The 20,216-nt window shown below is 44.4% G+C and overlaps 2 pseudogenes; one reads left to right on the top strand and one right to left on the bottom strand.

Annotated features, from left to right (window-relative positions):
- The first annotated feature begins 1,326 nt into the window (after nucleotides 1–1,326).
- Nucleotides 1,327–2,250, top strand: LOC142424802 (UDP-glucuronosyltransferase 1A6 pseudogene; annotated as a pseudogene).
- Nucleotides 2,251–17,842: 15,592 nt separating this feature from the next.
- On the bottom strand, nucleotides 17,843–18,374 carry LOC142424164 (anaphase-promoting complex subunit 15 pseudogene; annotated as a pseudogene).
- Between the last annotated feature and the right edge of the window lie 1,842 nt (nucleotides 18,375–20,216).

Here is a 20,216-nt window from a genome sequence, read left to right as displayed (position 1 = left end):
AAGTGCCAGATTACCATGGGGAAAGTCTCCTTACTGCAGGTGGAGGTGCTGGGCAAATGTGAGGAACTTCCTGTTGCCACAGGGGAGGCAACAGTAGGGAAAGCCCCACTGACACAGGGTCGGAGTGCTGAGCACTGGTGGGGGCAACTGCCAGGGCTGTAGACATGGGGGTCACATGACCACAGGAGAGACCTGGACGGCTCTGAGTGGGCAGCCGGGGTGGCTCTGCACTGCATGAGCCAGGGAGTGGCCAGGGCTACACCATGTGGTCATGGGGGATGGAGCTGGTGGGTACAGGCATAGTGGGGTGTCAGGCGAAGGTGGGGACAGCCCCCGAAGCTGCAGGTGACTACACTTACTGCAGATGGACTGCAGGGGGGTAGTGGGAGGATCCCCCTAGCTTGGCAGTGGGATCCACCGCCACATGGGGAAAGGGAGCCTCAGGAGTTGGGAGAATCTCTCCATGGGGAGTACCACATGGACAGTTGCTCTGTGGGGGTTCAGCTGTGGCTGTGGGCCACTCAGCTGGGAAGCCAGCCAGTTCCAGGTGTAGCGATCAGGCTGGGGGAGGGTGGCAACCGGCGAGTGGTATAAATTGAGGAACTCAAAATTCTTCAGGCAATAGTTAGAGGGATGGAAAAACTGTCATCAGCAGTGTTATGACAAGTTGGAGGGTATGTTACTAAAAAGTCATGTCACATTTTGACATTTTGTTTAAAAAAAGCTTCTTCGATTTTCTAGCAATCCTTTTTGACTTGCCCCCATACATGTGAGGATCAGGTTTCCTACTGACTGCGATGGCTCATGACAGACACGTGGGGTAGGGGGCGCTTTCCACTCTTCAGTCACCTTCCAATCCCACCGTTGCTGTGACGTGGCCGGCTCCTTTGTGTAGATTTTCACTTGTTAGGATAAGTCTTTCTCTCTGCTCTGAGAAAAGTCGGTAAGAAAGTCAATCCGCCTTAATAGCTGGTCCCGTGGGTGCCTGGTGACCAGGGCAGGCCATGGTGAAAGGTAGCAGTAAGCCAGTGGAGCCATTCCTGACGGGTGGACACATCAACTGCCACCGCCTCTTTGGAGAGGAGGACAGACCGTTGTCTAAGAGAAATGTAAAGTCAGAAGGTCGTTGGCCCACATGTCTATGTGCTTAGAAAGAGTTAAATATTAGCTTAGGTGCCTTTCATAATTAAAGGGCAAAATTCAGAGCACGGAGTTGGAGGCCAGGTGTGGGAAGGGGACTTGTTAATTTACAGAGAGCACTAGGACGTCTGAGCTTTCCCAGTGTAAATGATTCATCATCACCGTTTCATTTTAACTCCCCCCACCATGGCCGGCCTTCTCCGAGCTTCGCAGAGGGCTTCTGTGGGACTTTACTTGCTAGCGCTGTGGGGGGTGGTTGGAGGCGAGAAGCTGCTGGTTGTCCCTGTGGATGGAAGCCACTGGCTCAGCATGAAGGAGATCGTGGAGCTGCTCAGTGAGAGGGGCCATGACATCGTGGTGCTGGTGCCAGAGGTCAGTTTGCTTGTGGGGGAATCGCGGTACTACAGCAGGAGGACCTACTCAGTGCCCTACACCCAGGAAGAGCTGAAGGACCGATTCCGCTCCTTTGGAAACAGCCTTTTCACGTTGAGGTCTTTCCTGAGCCATCCTCTGACCGAGTACAGGAACATCATGAGTCTTGGTAGAATGTACCTTCTCAACTGTGAGAGCCTCCTGAAGGACTCAGAGACCCTGCGGTTCCTCAGGGAGAGCAGGTTTGATGCCCTTCTCACAGACCCGATCGTTCCCAGTGGTGTGATCCTGGGCGAGTACTTGGGCCTGCCCTCCGTTTACCTGTACCGGGGTTTTCCGGGTGTCCTGGAATATGTGATCAGTGGGAGCCCAAACCCCGTGTCCTACATTCCCAGGGACTACACTCTGTTCTCAGACCAGATGACTCTCCCACAAAGAGTGGCCAACTTCCTCGTGAATTTGTTCGAGATCCCGCTACTCCTCCTTCTGCATGGGATGTACCAAGACCTGGCCTCAAAAACCCTCAGGAGAGATGTGGACGTGACCACATTACTTCAGAAGGGCTCCATACTGCTCTTAAGATACGACTTTGTGTTGGAGCACCCCAAGCCAGTCATGCCCAACACGGTCTTCATTGGAGGGATCAACTGCAAGAAGGGGGCACACTTAACTCAGGTGGGTCATGTTCCCCAGGTTTTGAAGCTCTGTGTCTTCCAAAGTGGGTGGAAGTCATTCTGATGTACTATTTCCTCATGGTATTGAAACCTGTTCTCCCTGTTATCTGGGAGGGCTGCCTTCCTTCCCATAAAAGGGATAGGAGTCCCAGATGGGGAGTGGAGAAGACAGTCATCGTCTGAGGGTGAAGTGATGCAGAGGATGTAACTAGAGAGAGGTCCAATGTTGGGTTGCCTGGGGATACTCTCAGAATCCTGGAACGAGCCACATTTGTTGAGACAGGAGAAGGCTTGATCAAGGGCTCAAGAGCTTGGAGCACTGTCGAGTTGAAAGAAACCCATTCTTCCGGTGCTGTTGCAGGCCTCCCCCCTGCACTCTCAGCTTGGATTTCAATGCCTGAGCACTATGTTGTTAACTGACATTACACAAAACAATATGTGATGCAGACGTGTGCGGTCTGCAAAGCTACATGGTCTTAGGTGGCTTGAGCCCTAATCTAGAGTTGCCCGAGTTACTTTGCATAGTGTTTAACCTCTCTCTCCCCATCTATCTCTCTCTGCCTGTACGTGTCTGGTCAGTGTAGTTGAATACACATAATTCTGAATGACTTTTAGATTACTTCATACCAGTAGTCTCCTTTGCCCTGCATTTTTATTTGAGAGCAAGTCTTAAATAGGCGCAAACACCATTCCCACAGAAGGCTACAGTGATCAGAGCGGGAGCAAGGGGCATGAAGGACAAATCTTCCGTGTAGTGGTATTTTGGATGGCCTCCTATACAGGTGTAAGTTGGACAATGAGTAACAGAGGCTGCAGAACAATCGATGCATTTGGATGATGGTCTTTGCGAAGAACATTGAAAGCACCGTGGACAGCTAGAAAACAAACACATCTGTGTTGCAAAGAGCACAGCCAGGGTGTTTCTTGGATGCAAGGTTGGTGAGGCTTTGTCTCAAATACATTGGCTATGTCACTAGGGGAACCCAGTCCCTGGGAGAGAACAACTTTGTTGGTAAAGGAGAGGGCCAATGAAAAGGAGTAAGATTCCCAATAAGATGGCTTGATAGGATGGCTGCAACCATTGACTGAAGCACCACAATGGTGAGGATGGTGCAGGTCAAGCACAGTTTCATTCTGTGGTCACGGTGAGTAGGGAGGGACAGACGTGATGGTGTGGCATGGTCCTCATTGATAACAGAGCCCAGTACCAACAGCAGCATCCTTTTCCTGGTGTCGTGGTTTCTAGGCCCGTTCCTGCGGTTCTTTGCGGTGCTGATTCAGACACTTGCCTTAGATAGACGGCATCTTCTCTAATTTCTTAATTTCTGTGTTCCACACTATTTTCAGATATTAAGGTATGCTAACTTATTAATTTATCACCCTAGTTTAACATGTAAGAATTAGAGGATAAGACAAAATTATAGGATAAAGCACAAATTACAGGATAAGACAACAAAGGTAAGAATTATTTGAAATGGTGCTAATGGACTTCCAAGGGGAGCTGTGTTGGACCCATCCTAGGTTGTTATGGATTGAGCTGTCAGTTATCAGGTCAGTGGTTGGAGCTCATGAGTCACTCTGCAGTCTATAAAAGACTTAGAGGTTTCAAACTCTGCGAGGCAGTTCTCCTCTGTCCTTTAGGGTCACTTTGAGTTACAACTTCTCAGAGTAGTGCGTGCTTTTTGGTGTGGTTGGCTGCGCACTCTGGAAGCTACAAGTTGGGTACTGCAAAGTCAGAATACATCTTGCAAGAGAAGAAGATAAAAAATAAATTAAAACAGGCACACCTATGGCAGGTGTGAGGGCAATTTGGTGTTGAAAAAGTAAGACTGACAGCAATTTTCAAAGATATTTTGAAGATGTAAATTTTTCTTCTTCAAATTATGCAGTAAACATTTCAGAATACCTTTAATATTGAGAAGTCAGTGGATACTTCGTGTTAAGTGTTTCAGAATCGAAGTTGACTGCAAGCTTCTTTTTTAAAAAACATTTTATTGAGGGTCTTACAGCTCTTGCAATAGCCCACACCTCAGTGGCATCAAGCACATTTTTACATACATAATTCTAGGTCACCCTGCTGACCTTTATGACTGCTTCCCCACTGGCCCTGGGGGAATTTGGGGAGCTTCCCTTCCGAGCATGAAGTCTATTTGGGGGAGTCTTCAGGGGCTTTGTGTCTTTTCCTTGCTCCTGATACCGTTCTGTTCTGTTTTCTTGCCTTCTTGGTACGCCCTCCTGCAGGTCCACCAGCAGTGGATGAGAGTTCCTATCTCACCACAGCCCCTCCAACACTTGTTGATTTCTGATTTTTTGAATTTGGCTATTTTTGAGAGTGTTAGGTGGTATCTCATAGTTGTTTTGATTTGCATTTCTCTTATGGCTAATGATCGGGAACATTTTCTCGTATGTTTAAAAAAAATCTTTTGTTATCTATTTATTTTTTAAAATCATTTTATTGGGCTCATACAACTCTTATCACAATCCATACAAACATCAATTGTGTAAAGCACACTTATACATTCATTGCCCTCATGATTCTCAAAATTCGCTTTCTGCTTGGGTTCCTGGAATCAGCTCCTCATTTTCCTTTTTTCCCTCCCCCTCCCTTCCCGCTCCCCCCTCCCGCATGAACCCTTAATAATTTATAAATTATTATTTTATCTTATCTTACACTTCTCCCTTCACCCACTTTTCTGTTGCCCATCCCCAAGAGAGGAGGTTATATGTAGATCCCCGTGATCGTTTCCCTCTTTCTACCCTACCTTCCCTCCCGGTATCGCCACTCTCACTGTTGGTCCTGAGGGGTTCATCTGTCCTAGATTCCCTGTGTTTCCAGATCCCATCTGTACCGCTGTGCATCCTCTGGTCTAACCAGCTTTGCAAGGTAGAATTGGGATCATGATAGTTGGGGGGAGGAAGTGTTTAAGAACTAGAGGAAGGTTGTGAGTTTCATTATTGCTACAATGAATCCTGAGTGACTCATCTCCTCCCCACTACCCCTCTGCAAGGGATGTCCAGTTGTCTACAGATGGGCATTGGATCCCCATCATGCATTCCCCTCATTCACATGATATGATCTCCCCCCGCCCCCGCCTTTGGTGCTTGAAACCTGGTAACCTCAACCCTTCATGATCACACATGTTGGTGTGCTGCTTCCAAGTGGGCTTTGTTGCTTCTGGGCTAGATGGCCGCTTGTTTACTTTCAAGCCTTTAAGACCCCAGACACTATATCTCTCGATAGCCAGGCACCATCAGCCTTCTTCACCACACTTACTTATGCACACATTTGTCTTCAGCGTTTATGTGGGGAAGGTGATCACATAATAATGATTTTTGTTCTTTGGTGTCTGCTACCTGATCCCTTCAACAGCTCGTGTTCACACAGGCTGGTGTTCTTCTTCTCTGTGGGCTTTGTTGCTTCCAAGCTAGATGCCGCTTGTTTGCCTTCAAGCCTTTAAGACCCCAGATGCTATATCTTTTGAGAGCTGGGCACCATCAGCTTTCTTCACATTTGCTTATGCACACATCTGCCTTCAGCAATCATGTCAGGAAGGTGGGTATCATGGAATGACCGTGTAGCTGAGCAAGGTGCTATTGTATTGAGGGAGTCTGCGCGTGAGGAGGCCCAATGTCCACCTGCTACCCTACACTGAACCTATAAATATATGCACATAGGTCTATTTCACCCATAATCATGAATATATTCACATATGTACATGTCTGTATTTAGGCTTCTAAGTATGCCCCTTGCCTCCTACCCCTTTCCTCTATTTCCTTTTGCTTTCCGCCTTTCCCACTACCATGTTCAGCCTTCACTCTGGTTTCAGTAATTCCTGTCAGTTACCTTGCCCTTGGGCACTCCCTAGTAGCCATCCCCTCCCTTCCCTGGCACTGGTTTTGAACCACTCACGGTTCCCTTGTCCCTGGGTTGGCCAACGCCTCCTCTCCTCCCCTACCTTTTACACAGTCATGTTCCCCTGGGACTGTTGGTCCCGTTATTTTCTTCTCATACTGTTTGTCCAGCCTATCTTATCTAGGTGGACCTGCAGCTATCTTAATATGTGCATAAAATTGGGGATGGCTTTGACAGCACCAAAATAGCACATAAGAATATGGTGACGATGGCAGCAACACGGACAAGCTAACAAACAATAAAGCCAGTGACACACAAATTTAAACGAAGAAAAAAAAAAGGGGGGGGGGAAAGAGAAAAGCCTTTTAGTAGTTTAAGGTCTGTGTATTTAACCTTTAGGAGTGTTTTCCAGATGAGTCTGATGGGTTTTGCCTCAGTGTGATGGGGTCAGCTCAGTCCCACGTACCACACTGTGTCTCCGGTGCTGTCCAGTGTAGGCCATGGGTCAGTGCAGGATGTTGCATCTCGCACTGGGGCTGGCTATATGGTCCTCTCTGTACATTGGGCCTTCCGAGCTGGGCTATTGTCCTCTGAGCTTGGTGGGCCCAGGTGTGCTCCGCTCTGTTCTTCCTCCTTCCTGTGATCCAGCTTCCTTCTGGGTGTGGTGTGGTAGGTCAGTTCCTTTCCCACACCAGGCAATCTATTTTCATTTTCTGTGGTACTCCCTTCCATGGTGGAGGACGGGCTAATTCTGGTTCAGGTCAGTGTATGGTCCAGTCTCTTTGTGGATTCCTCTGTGCGTTACTTTGCCCTTCTGGTTTGGCGTGTCGTGGTGTGGTCTGTATGCACATTCCTGTTCTGTGGGCACACAACCAATACTCTTCCCCTGGGTGGGCTAGTGCCCTGTTCCCCCTGTGCCATCAACTCAGTTTCTCCCCACCCAGCTTCTCACCGCAACCTGCCCTCCTTCCCCTTCTTTATGTAGGACTCTCATATACCTCCCTAGGTGTGGCCTGCCCTCCCTCCAACTATCTATGCTTCCACCCGTTTATTGCCAGATAGGTGTTTATTCTTCTATTCCTGGTATGCTGATTGTACTTACCTCAGGGGACTCATGTTATACCTGTCCTTTTGAGTTTGGCTTACCTCACTTAACATGATTCCTTCCAGCTCTTACCATGAAACAACGTGTTTCATGTGATCATCCGTACTTTTCAGTGCTACATAGTACTCCATTGTGTGTATGTGCCAGAGTTTACTAATCCACTCGTCTATCGATGGAAACTTAGGTTGTTTCCAAGTCTTTGCGATTGTAAATTGTGCTGCAATAAACATTGGAACGCATATGACTGGTCGTGTTTTATTTGTTGCTTCCACCGGGTATATGCCCAGTAGAGGGATGGCTGGGTCATAAGGTAGATCAAATTCCATTTTCTTTGAGTGTCGCCAGATTGCTTTCCACAGTGGCTGTACAAATCTACACGACCACCAGCAGTGGAGGAGGGTTCCTATTTCACCACAGCCTCTCCAACACTTGTTGCTCTCTGATTTGCTGATTTGGGCTAGCCTCAGGGGTGTTAGGTGGTATCTCATCGTTGTTTTGATTTGCATTTCTCTTATGGCAAGGGACTTTGAACACTTTCTCATATGCTTGTTGGCTATATGTGTCTCTTCCCTAGTGAAAGTTATTTTCAGTTCCTTTGCCCACTTCCTTAAGAGGTTAACTGTTTTCCTCTATTTGTGGGTCATGATGATGTTGTAGATTTTAGTAATGAGCCCTTTGTCCGATGTGTCATTACTAAAAATCCTCTCACAGTCTGTGGGTTGCCTTGTCACCCTCTTGGTGAAGTCTTTCGAGGCGCACAGGTGCTTTATTCTTATTAAATCTCATTTGTCGATTTCCAGTTCACCTGTGTGTGTAGCCTTCCCTATTGCAGTGAGCCTATGAGTTCCCTGGGCCAGTGCTCTGAGGTTAGTCCCAATTCCCTCCTTGATGGCCCTGATGGTTTGGGGTTTAACTTCTAGGTCTGTGATCCACCTTGAGTTTATTCTTGTGCACGGGGTGAGGTAAACGTCTTGTTTCATCTTTCTACATGTGGCTATCCATTGTTTCCAGCATCACTTTTTAAAAAGGGCATCCGCTTCCCTCTTGATGGTTTTGGGACCCTTGTCGAAGATCAGTTGTCTATATGCTGATGATTTTACTCTTGGGCTTTCTATTCTTTTCCACTGGTCTGAGTGTCTGTTATTGTGCCAGTACCACACTATTTTGACCACTGTAGCTGTGTAATAGGCATTAAATCGGGTAAGGTGAGTCCTCCCACTGTGTCCTTCTTCCTGAGGAGTTTTCTGGTATTTCTGGGTTTCTTCCCTCTCCATATGAAAATGGTCAGTTTTTCCAATTCTTTGAAGCAGGTTGATGGTATTTGAATTGGTATAGCATTGAACTTGTAAAGTGCTTTAGGAAGAACTGTCATCTTTACTATGTTAAGCCTTCCAATCCATGAGTAGGGGATGTTCTTCCATTTGTGGAAGTTGCTTTTGGTTTCCTATAGTAGGGTCTTATAATTTCCCTTGTATAAGTCTTTAGTATTTTTTGTTAAATATATTCCTAGGTATTTCAGTTTGTTCTTACATACTGTGAAGAGTACTTCCTTCTTAACCCCCTCTTCCATGGTCCTGTCCGATGCATATAGAAAACCTACTGACATCTGTTTATTGATCTTGTATCCTGCTACTCTTCTATATTCCTCTATCACTATAAGTACTCCAGCTGTGGAGTTTTTGGAGTTTTCAATGTACAGGATCATGTCACCTGCAAATAGTGATAGTTTCACCTCCTCCTCTCCCATTTGAATCCCTTTGATGTCTTTCCGTTGTCTTATGTTGTTAGCCAGAACCTCCAAAACGATATTGAATAGAAGAGGGGACAGGGAGCATCCTTGTCTTGTACCCTTTTTCAGTGGGATTGTTCTTGTCTTTTCTCCATTGACTATGATGTTGGCCGTTGGTCTTTCCTAGATAGCTTGTATAAGCTTGAGGAACTTACCTTCCAATCCTATCTTCATGAGTGTCTTGATTAGAAATGGGTGTTGGATGTTGTCAAATGCTTTTTCTGTATCTATGGACATTATCATATGGTTTTTATCCTTTTTCTTCTCGATATGGTGTATAATATTGATAGATTTTCAGATGTTCAACCATCCCTGCATCCCTGGGATGAATCCTACCTGGTCATGGTGGATGATGTATTTTATATACTTTTGTATTGTATTGGCCAATATTTTGTTAAGGATTTTTGCATCTATGTTCATTAGAGATACTGGTCCGTAATTCTCTATAACTGTGGGGTCTTTGCCCTGTTTGGATATCAAAGTAATGCTGGTTTCGTAAATTGAGTGTGGGAGTTTTTCATCCTCATCTATGTTATGGAATACTTTGCGGAGGATAAGTGTCAACTCTTCCCTGAGTGTTTGGTAGAATTCTGCTGTGAAGCCATCTGGCCCTGGGCTTTTTTATTGGTAGTTTTTTTTGATGACCTCTCTATTTCTTCTTTTGCTATTGGTTTATTGAGGTTCTTGATCTCTGTCTGAGATAATCTAGGGAGAGACTGTTTTTCCAAATATTTATACATGTCTTCCATGTTTCTGAATTCATTAGAATACAGACCTTCATAGTACGTTGTGATTATCCTTTTAATCTCATTGGGGTCTGTTATTGCCCCTGGTTAATCCCTCATCCTTGTTATTGATGTTTTCTCCTTTCTATCCTTGGTAAGCTTTGCCAGAGGACTGTCAATTTTGTTAATTCTTTCATAGAACCAGCTTTAAGCTGCATTTATTTTTTGCATTGTTCTCTTGTCTTCCCCCACTGGTTTAACGCTGTCCTGATTTTTTATTATTTCTTTTCTCTTGCTTTTGGAGGGGTTGTTCTGCTGACTCTGTTCTAGTTGTTGGAGGTTTTGTGTTAATGTATATGTCACACACCTCTCTTCTTTTTTCATATATGCATTTAATGATATCAAGCTCCCTCTGATAACTGCCTTCGCAGTGTCCCATAAGTTTTGATACGTTGCATTCTCATTCTCATTAGTTTCTAGAAACGTCCCAATATCCTCCCTGATCTAGGCCTGTACCCATTCATGTCACAGGAGATCATTGTTCATTCTCCAATTGTTTGCCCTTGTTTTTCTGGACATCCTCTTATTAATCTCCAGCTTTATGGCATGGTGATCTGAGAAAGATGTCTGGATAATATATATGTTTGAATTTACTCAGGCTGGACTTGTGTCCCAGCATGTGGTCTATTCTTGAAAAAGATCCATGTGGACTCGAAAAGAATGTGAAATCCTTTGCATTTGGATGGAAAGCTCTATTAATGGGTCAGATTGCTGTGTAGGCAGAGTTCCCTGAAGGCTTAGTGACCCGCAGTAGTGAGATGTTTCAACGACTGGAGTGGGGGCTGGAGCCTCAGTGAGTACCCTAAGGCTGTTTTGTCCTGGTTTTTCAGGGTACCCTTAGCAGCCCTTTTTTTGTCTAGTAATAAAAAAAGAATTTAAAAGGTTAAAAATTTTAAAAATAATTTAAAACAAAAAATTGGGAGGAAATATGGAGAGGAAGAAGGAGAAGCTATAACAGAGGAGAGAAAATAAGTGGTAATAGTAGAAGTGAAAGGAGAAAAAAGAGATAGAAGGAAAACCTATAGAAAAGGGGCAGAAGAGAAGTACTAGGAATAATTAAAAAGGAGGAAGAAAGAAGAGAGAAAACTCAGAAAGTAAAAGAAATAAAAGAGAAAAGCCAGCACGAGATATAAATATAAATATAAAATATGTATATATATATATAAATATAAATTTTCCCCCTTCTTTTCCCTTCAATTTCTATTGAAGCCTAATAGAAGGTAGAGGTGGGCGAGGCCTTGCTGCCATGGGAAGTGGTGCCGATCTGGGCTCCGGAGCCGGGCTATTTTGGGGGAAATTGCTCTTCAGATCAGCAAGCCCTCCCAGGTCCCTGCAGGCCTGTAGAGTTGAACCTGTGGGGGGAGGCTACACAGGTGGGAGCAGCCTCCCAGCGGTGGGCTTCCTGCACCTGCCAGAGAAGGCTGGGGTCACAAGGGGGTGCTGAGAGGCACAGGATGCAGCGCCCGCCTCCTATGCCGACTGGGAAGGGCTGGGGAAGGCTTAGGAGCTGGTGCTGGGGACCCCGCAGGGCACCGCCGTGGTGAGAGCCAGCCAGGGCACACAGACGGCTCTGTTGGGGACCACAAAGCAGCGTCCTTGGCTCTCTAGCAGGCGGGCGTTTATTGCTTGAGCCACCAGTCCTTGAGCGGAGCAGGCTCCTCAGGGACGTGGTCCGAGCCTGTTCAGACAGTGGCGGCTCTGGTGGGGAACAGCAGGCAATGGCGCTTGTCCTCTGCCTGGGAGGAATGTGCCTGTCGCAGACTCAGAGCTCAGATCCTCAGGCCCCTGGCATCCCCGCAGGGCACCGGGGAGGGCAAAGCTGCTGCAGCAGCAGTGCAAAGCCCTGTCGCTTGTGCTCCCAGTAGGCAGGGGCGCCCACTGTTGTGCCAGGGGCTGTCCGCGTTGGAAGGGGCGCCCCGCGTCAGGCAGGTCTACTGCACTGGGCCACCGGCACGAGTCTCTGCGGTGAAGCAGGTCAGCTTGAAGTGGCTGCTCCGGTGGAAACGCAGTGTCAGGGGTAGAAGCGGGATGGCTTCCGCCTGCAGGCTAGCGCCAGCGGGCAGTGCCCAGTTCCGCTTCCCTTGCAGGGAGTGGAGTGGAAACTAGGCTGACTGGGGCATGTGGCCAGGCAAGTGGGGTGCCGGTGGAGAGGTCCTAGGCAGCAATGGGAGTGGATGGTCCCCCATGGGGTTGCCTAGGCAGCCCGCAGGTCAGTTATCCTGGCCTTGGATGAATGGAGGGAGGGACGCCAGCCCAAGGGCAGAAGCTGCCACGTGGGGAGATGGGATCCACAGGAAAGGGAAGCTTCTCTCCTAGTGGGGTCCCATGAGCAGGCAGCTGCTGTAGGGGTCCTAGAGCAGGCAAGCGACTCTGGGCTCAAGGTCCTGATCTGGGGATGGAGTGGGGCTATAGCTAGTGACCGGAGATGTTCCATGAATCAGGTCCTGGATCACTGAGGCCCAGCTTAGGATAATTACGTGGCATGGGGGTGGGGTGCTGTCCGTGGGGTAGGGATATTTCACTCACCAGGCACCTGCCACTCGGCTACCTGGACACCTAACCCTCTTTGTTCAAAAGACCTCTCAGAATATGCGGGTCCCCTGGTCCGCCATCTTCCCAGAAGTCTTCTCGTATGTTTATTAGCCATTCGGATTTCAGACTCTGAAACTTCTCTTCAGGCCCTTTGTTCACCTCTTCAGTGGGCAATTAATTTTTCTCTTATTGCAAGCTTGCAAAGTATTGTCGATTTTAGTAATAAGGCCTTTGTCTGATGTGTCATTGCTAAAGTTGTTTTCCCAGTCGGTGGACTCTCTTATTATCCTCTTGGTGAATTCTTTAGATGTACACAGGTGTCTTATCTTCAGTGTATCCCACTTGTCTATTTGTGACTCCTCTATATCTGTATCCTTCCCTATTTCTGATAGCCTATGTATTCTCGGTACCAAGGTTCTGAGGTTTGTCCCAATTCCCTCATTAATGGCCCTAATTTTTGGGGTTTTATCTCAAGGTCTGTGATCCACCTTGAGTTTATTTTTGTGCGTGGAGTGAGGTAAGCGTCTTGCTTCATTTTTCTGTAGGTAGATATCCATTTTTTTCTTGCACTATTTATTGAAGATGGCATCTGATTCCCATTTAATGTTTTTTGGGCCCTTGTTAAAGATCAGTTACCTTCATGCTGATGTTTTAATTTCTGGATCTTAAACTCTTTTCCAATGGTCAGAGTATCTGCCATTATACCAGACCACACTGTTTTGACTACTGTGGCCTTATAGTCAGGTAGAGCAAGCCCTCCCACTTTGTCCCTCTTCAGGAGTTCTCTGCTAATTTTGGACTTCTCCCCCCTCCATATGAAGTTGGTAATGTTTTTCCAATTCTCTGAAGAAGGATGGTGGTATTTGTATCGGGATAGCATTGAACTTATATAGTGCCTTGGGCAGAACTGTCATCTTTACTATATTGAGTCTACCAATCCACGTGCATGGGATAGTCTTCCATTTGTTGAGGTCACTCTTGATTTCTTGTAGTAGTGCTGTATAATTATGCTCATACAAATCTTTCATTTTTTTAGTCAGGTATATCCCTAGGTATTTCAATTTGTGCTTGGCTATTGTAAAGGGTACTACCGTTTTAACCATCTCTTCTGTGAGCTTGTCTGATTTGTAGAGCAGCCGAATAGACTTCTGTTTGTTGATTTTGTATGCTGCCACTCCACCATATTCCTCTATTGCTTTCACCCCTCCGCTTGTGGAGTTTAAGTGGTCTTCGATATGTAGAATCATATTGTCTGTGAATAATGAGAATTTTGCATCTCCCTTGCCCAATTGAATACCTTTAATATCTTTCCTTTGTTTTATGTTGTTAGATAGGACCTCCAGTAAATAGGAGTGGGAACAAGGGGCATACTTGTCGGGTCCCCTTTTTCAGTGGAATTGTTTTTGTCTTTTCCCCATTAACTACTGTTGGCTGTGGTTTTTCTTATATGTCTTGTAAAATATTGAGGAATTTTCCTTCTATTCCTATCTTCTTGAGTGTCTTAAACAGGAATGCATGTTGCATGTTGTCGAATGCCCTTTCCCCATCTATCAATATTATCATGTGGTTCTTATCATATTTCCTGCCAATGTGGCAAATAATGCTGATGGTCTTTCATATGTCGAACCATCCCTGCATCCCTGGTATGAATCCCACTTGGTCATGGTGAAGAATTTTTTAATATTCTTCTGTATTCTATTGGCCAGTATTTTGTTAAGGATTTTTGCATCAATGTTCATTAGGGATATTGGTCTGTATTTCTCGACTCTTGTGGTATCTTTGCCCACTTTAGGTATCAGAGTTATACTAGCTTCATAGAAAGGTTTTGGGAGTTTTCTCTTTTTCTGTGTTCTGGAAGAGTTTGTACAGTATTAGTGTCAGTTCTTCCCTAAGTGTTTGGTAGAATTCTCCCGTGAAGCCATCTGGCCCGGGGAATTTTTTGGTTGGTAATCCCTTTATTATCTTGTCTATATCTTCCATTGCGATGGGTCAGTTGAGGTTCTTCACATCCATCTGGGATAGTCTAGGGAGGGATTGCATTTCCAAATATTTGTCCATGTCTTCCAAGTTGTTGAATTCGTTAGAGTATAGACCTTCATGGTACTGTAATTACCCTTTTGATTTCATTAGGGTCCAATGCAAAGTCCCCTATTTCATCCCTCATCCTTGCAAATGTAGTTTGCTCCTTCCTTTATTTGGTTAGATTTGCCAGCGGTCTGTCAATTCTGTTAATTGTTTCAAAGACCCATCTTTTAGTGGCATGGATTTTTCCATAGGTTTCTTGTTTTCCTTCTCCTGTATCTCTGCTCTGCCTTTTATTATATCCTCTTGCTATTAGTTCTGTTGACTCTGCTCTAATTGGTGTAAGTTTTGTGCCAGCACATCATCCACGAGTCTCTCTTCTTTTTTAATGTGTGCATTTATTGCTATCAGTCTTCCTCTGATAAATGCCCTTGCTGTATCCCACATGTTTTGGTATGTCATATTTTCATTCTCATTGGTTACTAGAAGCTCCATGTTTTCATCTCTGGCCTGGGTTAATACCCACTCCTTTTGCAATAGAAAATTGTTCATACGCCAATGGTTTGCTCTTGTTTTCTTCACCATCTTTCTGTTAATTTCCAGCCGTATGGCACAGTGGTTGGAGAGAGATGTCTGTATAACCTCTATGTGCTTGAATTTACTCAAGTTTTACTTGTGTCCCAGCATGGAGCCTATTTTCGAACATGTACCATGTGGATTTGAAAAGAATGTGAATTTCTTTGCATGTGGGTGGAAAGCTCTGAAAATATCTATCAAGTCAAGTCGTCCAATTGTGCTATTTAGATCTGTGGTCTCCTTGTTGGGTTTCTTTCCCAACGATCTGTCTTTTTCAGAGCGTGGTGTATTAAAATCACCAACTATAATCGTTGAGCCTGTGATCTCTTTTTTCATCTTTTGGAGTGTTTGACTTCCAAATTTTGCAGGTCTCTCGTGAGGTGCATATATGTTTATTATGCTCGCTGGTTCTTGGTCTACTGTTCCCTTGAGCATTATATAGTGCCCATCCTTGTCTCTTGTTATGGTCTGTATCTTCAGGTCAATTTGGTCAGATGCTAGGATCGCTGCCCTTGCTTTTTTTTGCATTGCCATTTGCTTGGTATATTTTTCTCCAGCCTTTAATTCGCAAACTGTTTTTGTCTGCAAGCTAGAGATGAGTCTCCTGGAGGCAGCAGATTGATTGGTTATTTTTCAGAGCCAGACTGTTAGCCTCTACCTTTTAATACCTGAGTTCAGGCCATTGATACTCAGTGTTATTATATCCATCTGCGGACTATGTGATGTCATCTTGTACCTTTTGTGTTGGATATTTTCCAATCTACCTATCTTATCTGCTTGTGTTGTGTGTGTGCTTTATGTTTGCCTTCTTTCCACTATTGACTGATGCTATCCTAGGGGCTGTTTCCAATTTGTTGCCCTACGGGTGGAATTGTTCTATGTAATGATCTCTTATTTTCCCTCAGTGAGTGTTAATCTTCCTATACTCAATCGGCAAGGATCTTTTGAAGGGCTGGGTTTCTTTTTATTCATTCTTTGAGGTTGTCCTTGTCTGGGAAGACTCACTTTTCCATCTATCTTAATAGATAATATGGCTGGGTAAAGTATTCTTGGGTTTGTGTTATTTTCCTTCAATTTTTGGAATATGTTACTCCATTCCCTTCTCTTCTTCATCGTTTCTGATGATAGGTCTGAACATACTGTTATTGGGGTACCTTTATACGTGACTGTTTGCTTTTCCCTAGCTGCTTTTATGATCTCCTTTTCCTCATAGTCGAATAATTTGACAATTATGTTTCTTGGTGACCTCTTCTTCGCATTCAGTCTGGCTGGTGTTCTTTCAGCCTCGTGAATGGTTGCCTGATTTTAATTTATTAAGCTGGGGAAGTTTTCCTCTAAGAATTCCCTCACTATTTTTGCTGTTGACTTCTTTTTTTGTGTCTTGTTCCGGTAATCCGGTATTGTTCCTTTTCATAACATCAGACATGACTCTCGAGTTTTCTTCAGCTTCTTTGATTGTCTCCTTAGACTACTTTTCCTATTTGCTGAGGTCTGCTTGGTTATCTTCTAGGTAACTGGTGAGATTCTCTGCCTCCTCAAGTCTGTTGTGTGTCATAGTTTTCTAATCCACTCATCTATCCATAGACGTTTAGATTGTTTCCAATTCTTTGCGAGTTTGAATTGTGCCACCATAAATATTGGAGCACAGGAGACTGGTCGTGGTTTATTTTGTACTTCTACTGGATGTACGACTAGCAGAGGGATAGCTGGGGTGTACGGTGGTTCATTTTCCATTTGCTTTAAATATCACCAGATTGCTTTCCACGGAGGCTGTTTCATCCTTCAGTCTGGCTATGGAAGTTTGCTATGTTTTTTTTCTTGGTTAGGCTTGCCAATGGTGTGCTGATCCTTTAAAAAAAACCAGCTTTTGCTGCGTTGATCTTTTGTATTGTTATCATGTCTTCCCACTGGTTTAACTCTGCCCTTATATTTATTATGTCTTTTCTTTTGCCATTGGAAGTGTTGTTTCTGTGGACTCTTTTGTAGTTGCTGGAGGTTTTGTGATAGACATCAGTGATGAGTCTCTCTTCCTATTTTGTATATTCACTTGCTGCTAGCAAGCTACCTCTGATAACTGCTTTTGCTGTATCCCATAGGTTTTGATATGTTGTATTCTCATTATCATTACTTCCTAGAAATTTCCTAAGGCTTTTGCTAGTCTGACCAGTACCCATTAATGTCACAGAAGATCATTTTTAATCCTCCAGTTGTTTGCTTTTGTTTTTCAGGCTTTAAGTCATGGTGATCCAAGAAAAAGATGTCTGAGCAATCTATATGTGTTCAAATATACACAGGCTCAACTTATGCTCCAGCATGTGGTCTGTTTTTGAAAATGAGCCATTCGCACTTGAAAAGAATGTGATTTTTTGTGCATTTGCATGGAAGGCTCTATAAATATCTATCCCGTCCAGTTGCCTAATTGTAATGTGTAGCTCTGTAGTTCCTCGCTGAACTTCTTTCCCAGTGATCTTTTTCTGATAGCAGTGTGTTAAAGTCACTTACTATGATTGTTGATTCTGTGATTTCTTTTCTCATCTTTTATTATTTTACTTGACAAATATTCCAGGTCTCTCGGTAGGCACGTATATTTTTATTATGCTCACTGGTTCCTGGTTTATCATTCCTTTGAGCATTATACAGTGCCCCTCCTTGTCTCTTGTTATGGTTTGCACCTTGAGGTCAATTTTGTTGGAGATTAGAATTACAACCCCTCCTCTTTTAAGTTGCCATTTGCCTGTTATATTTTCCACCAGCCCTTTATTTTTAACCTATTTTTGTCTGTGAGTTTACGATGTCACTCTTTTTTTTAAATGTCAACCAGACCTGTGTCTTTATTAAAGAGAATCAGAACTAAACTAGACCTGGCAGCCAAGGAGAGATGTACTGGCCAGGAAGATGGGGTGGGTGCAGGCCCTAGGGATTCAAGAAAGGCGATTGACCTGGGAGAGGCCCAGGAGACCAGGCGTTGGCAGCGGCCGTGGAAGTGTCCAAGGTTCAGCTTTTAGGTGCTGGGACCCCCAGCTGGTTCTGCAGGTGGTGCACGGTGGGTTGGGCTGGCCAGGATGTCACTAGGGCACTCCTGTGTGCCTAGATCATCCACTGGTCTTGATCCTGCTCATTGCCTTCCATGTCCACCTCATTGACCTCTCCATCGTCAGGTGACTCATTGTAATCATTCATCTCGTTCATGTCCGGCATATCCTCATCATCCTCTGAGTCTTCCTCGCTATCTTCATCATCTTCATCATCTTCTTCCTCCTCGTCATCATAGTGCTCTGAGGCTGGCTTGCCAATAGGTACCAGGTTGTTGTCCTTTTCTGCAATGCTCTGGAGCCAGGCCTGATGCTGCTGTTCCTGCTGTTGCAGTTCAGTCTCCTCCACACAGGGCCGATCCAGATTAAACCAGAGCGTCTCAGTCACACGGGGGAAGAGTGAGGGAAACAAAGTAGACATGGCTCCTAGATGGCTGTTTAACCTTGGTCAAGTCATGTCACCAACCGCTTGGAGCCTCAGCTACCTCATCGCGCCCATCAACACGATGTCACTCTTGTAAGCAACAGATTGATAGGTTGTTTTGTGAAACAGTCTGCTTTGTCTTTTCATGGGCGAATTGATGCCGTTGACATTCAGAATTATTAACACAATCTGTAGATTCATTGCTATCATCTCGGAACTTTTATATTGGGTGTTTTCTTATTTTCCTTCATATAAAAATGCTGTATTTGGAGGGACATTCCTTGGCCTTCTTTTCCCTCTGAGGCCATGTTGCCCTGGTAATTGTTATCAGTGCATTGGCTTCTGTGTTGAGTTGGGCTATATGGTGGTCTCTTGCTTGTGCTTGGTGGATGTTGGTCTTCTGACCATAGTGAGTTGGGAAGCATTTTCTCCAAGGCAGGTATTTTTTTTCTTCAATTTTTGGAAGATGTTGCTCGATTCTCTCCTCCTCTTCATGGTTTCTACTGATAAGTCTGAGCAAATTCTTATGTGAGCACAGTTGTGTATTCTAAACTTCTTTATAAGAAAATTCTAACATTTTGTTCATTAGTTTCTGTGCACAGGTGGAGAAGTTGTACCCTTTTATAAGAAGAGTGGAACATTTTCATTTTAATGAAGGTGTTTGAACTCTGATAGACCCATTCTGGGTTTCAGAACATTTGAATCTCTATTTCTCGACCAAACTCACTTATGACTCATGGCAACTCTATAGGAACAAGTTGGAACTTTTCTTGTTTTTGAGGCTGTAAATTTTTATGGGAACAGAAAGTCTCATCTTTCTTTTACACTCTGACTAGTGGGCTTGAACAGCTGACTTTGTGGTTATCAGCCAAACACATAATCTATTATGCCATTAGGGATCCTTATTTAATGATCTGTTAGTCTTTTCTTGCCTTCTTTTATGCAAACAGATTAAACTGCTTGCTGTTTAAAAATGGAAGTGGTACTTGGGGCAGATGTTGGTCTTCTGACCGTAGTGAGTCAGCAAGGATTTTCTCCTGGGTTGGGTGTAATTTACGCTGTCCATGTAATTTGCCTGTTTAAATATGTGTTTGGATCCAAGGACACTATGTGAAGCACAACTTGATGTGAATATTTAGTACAGCACAAACTACTGTAAATAAAGACTGCATGTACTTTATCTCAGCTTAGCTAACACTACATTAAAATTTCGTGATTTAAAAATTTAAATTTTTAATGGCAAGCAGAGTGAAGAATGGCATGTGGCAGATGTTCTATATCTCAAAAACTAGAGCTGATAGGGGAAAACTGGTGCCATTTTTGAAATTAGCGGGTCAAAGACACCCAGAAACAAATCTAATATTTGAGGCACTTAAATGCTTGTGACCAAGGTAGTGCATATTTTCCATGAACGTCTTGAAGCCCCCTTGTGCTCATATGGGAAGGGACTTCAAAGAGTGTGTGGAAAGCATACTGTTTTATGCTTTCCTTTGGAGTGCGCTTTATGTTTTTGTCTTATCATTGTTGAGATTTTTTTGTTGTTGTTGAAGGTTTTTATTTTATTTACATAGATTTTTCTATATCTATGCTAGGATGGGTGGATCTTTATAGTCAGCACTGGATGGCTAGTTGCCTAGGGGAATGGCATCATATGACAGGGAACATGGAGACCTAAGGAAAATGAGTCTGGAAAGACATGTTTTGAACTTGATTGTGGTGATGATTGCACACATATTTTCATTTTTAAAAGATCACTTTATGCGGGGCTCTTACTGCTCTTACAACATCCATACATCAATTGAATCAAGCATATTTGTACATATGTTGCCACCATCATTTCCAAAATTTTTCTACTTGAGCCCTGAGTATAAGCTCCTCTTTTCTTCCCTCCATTCCCCCTTTCATCCTCATG

Source organism: Tenrec ecaudatus, chromosome 13, assembly GCF_050624435.1.
Source record: "Tenrec ecaudatus isolate mTenEca1 chromosome 13, mTenEca1.hap1, whole genome shotgun sequence".
NCBI classification, from domain to species: Eukaryota; Metazoa; Chordata; class Mammalia; order Afrosoricida; family Tenrecidae; genus Tenrec; species Tenrec ecaudatus.
This window is presented reverse-complemented; position numbering and strand designations above follow the sequence as displayed.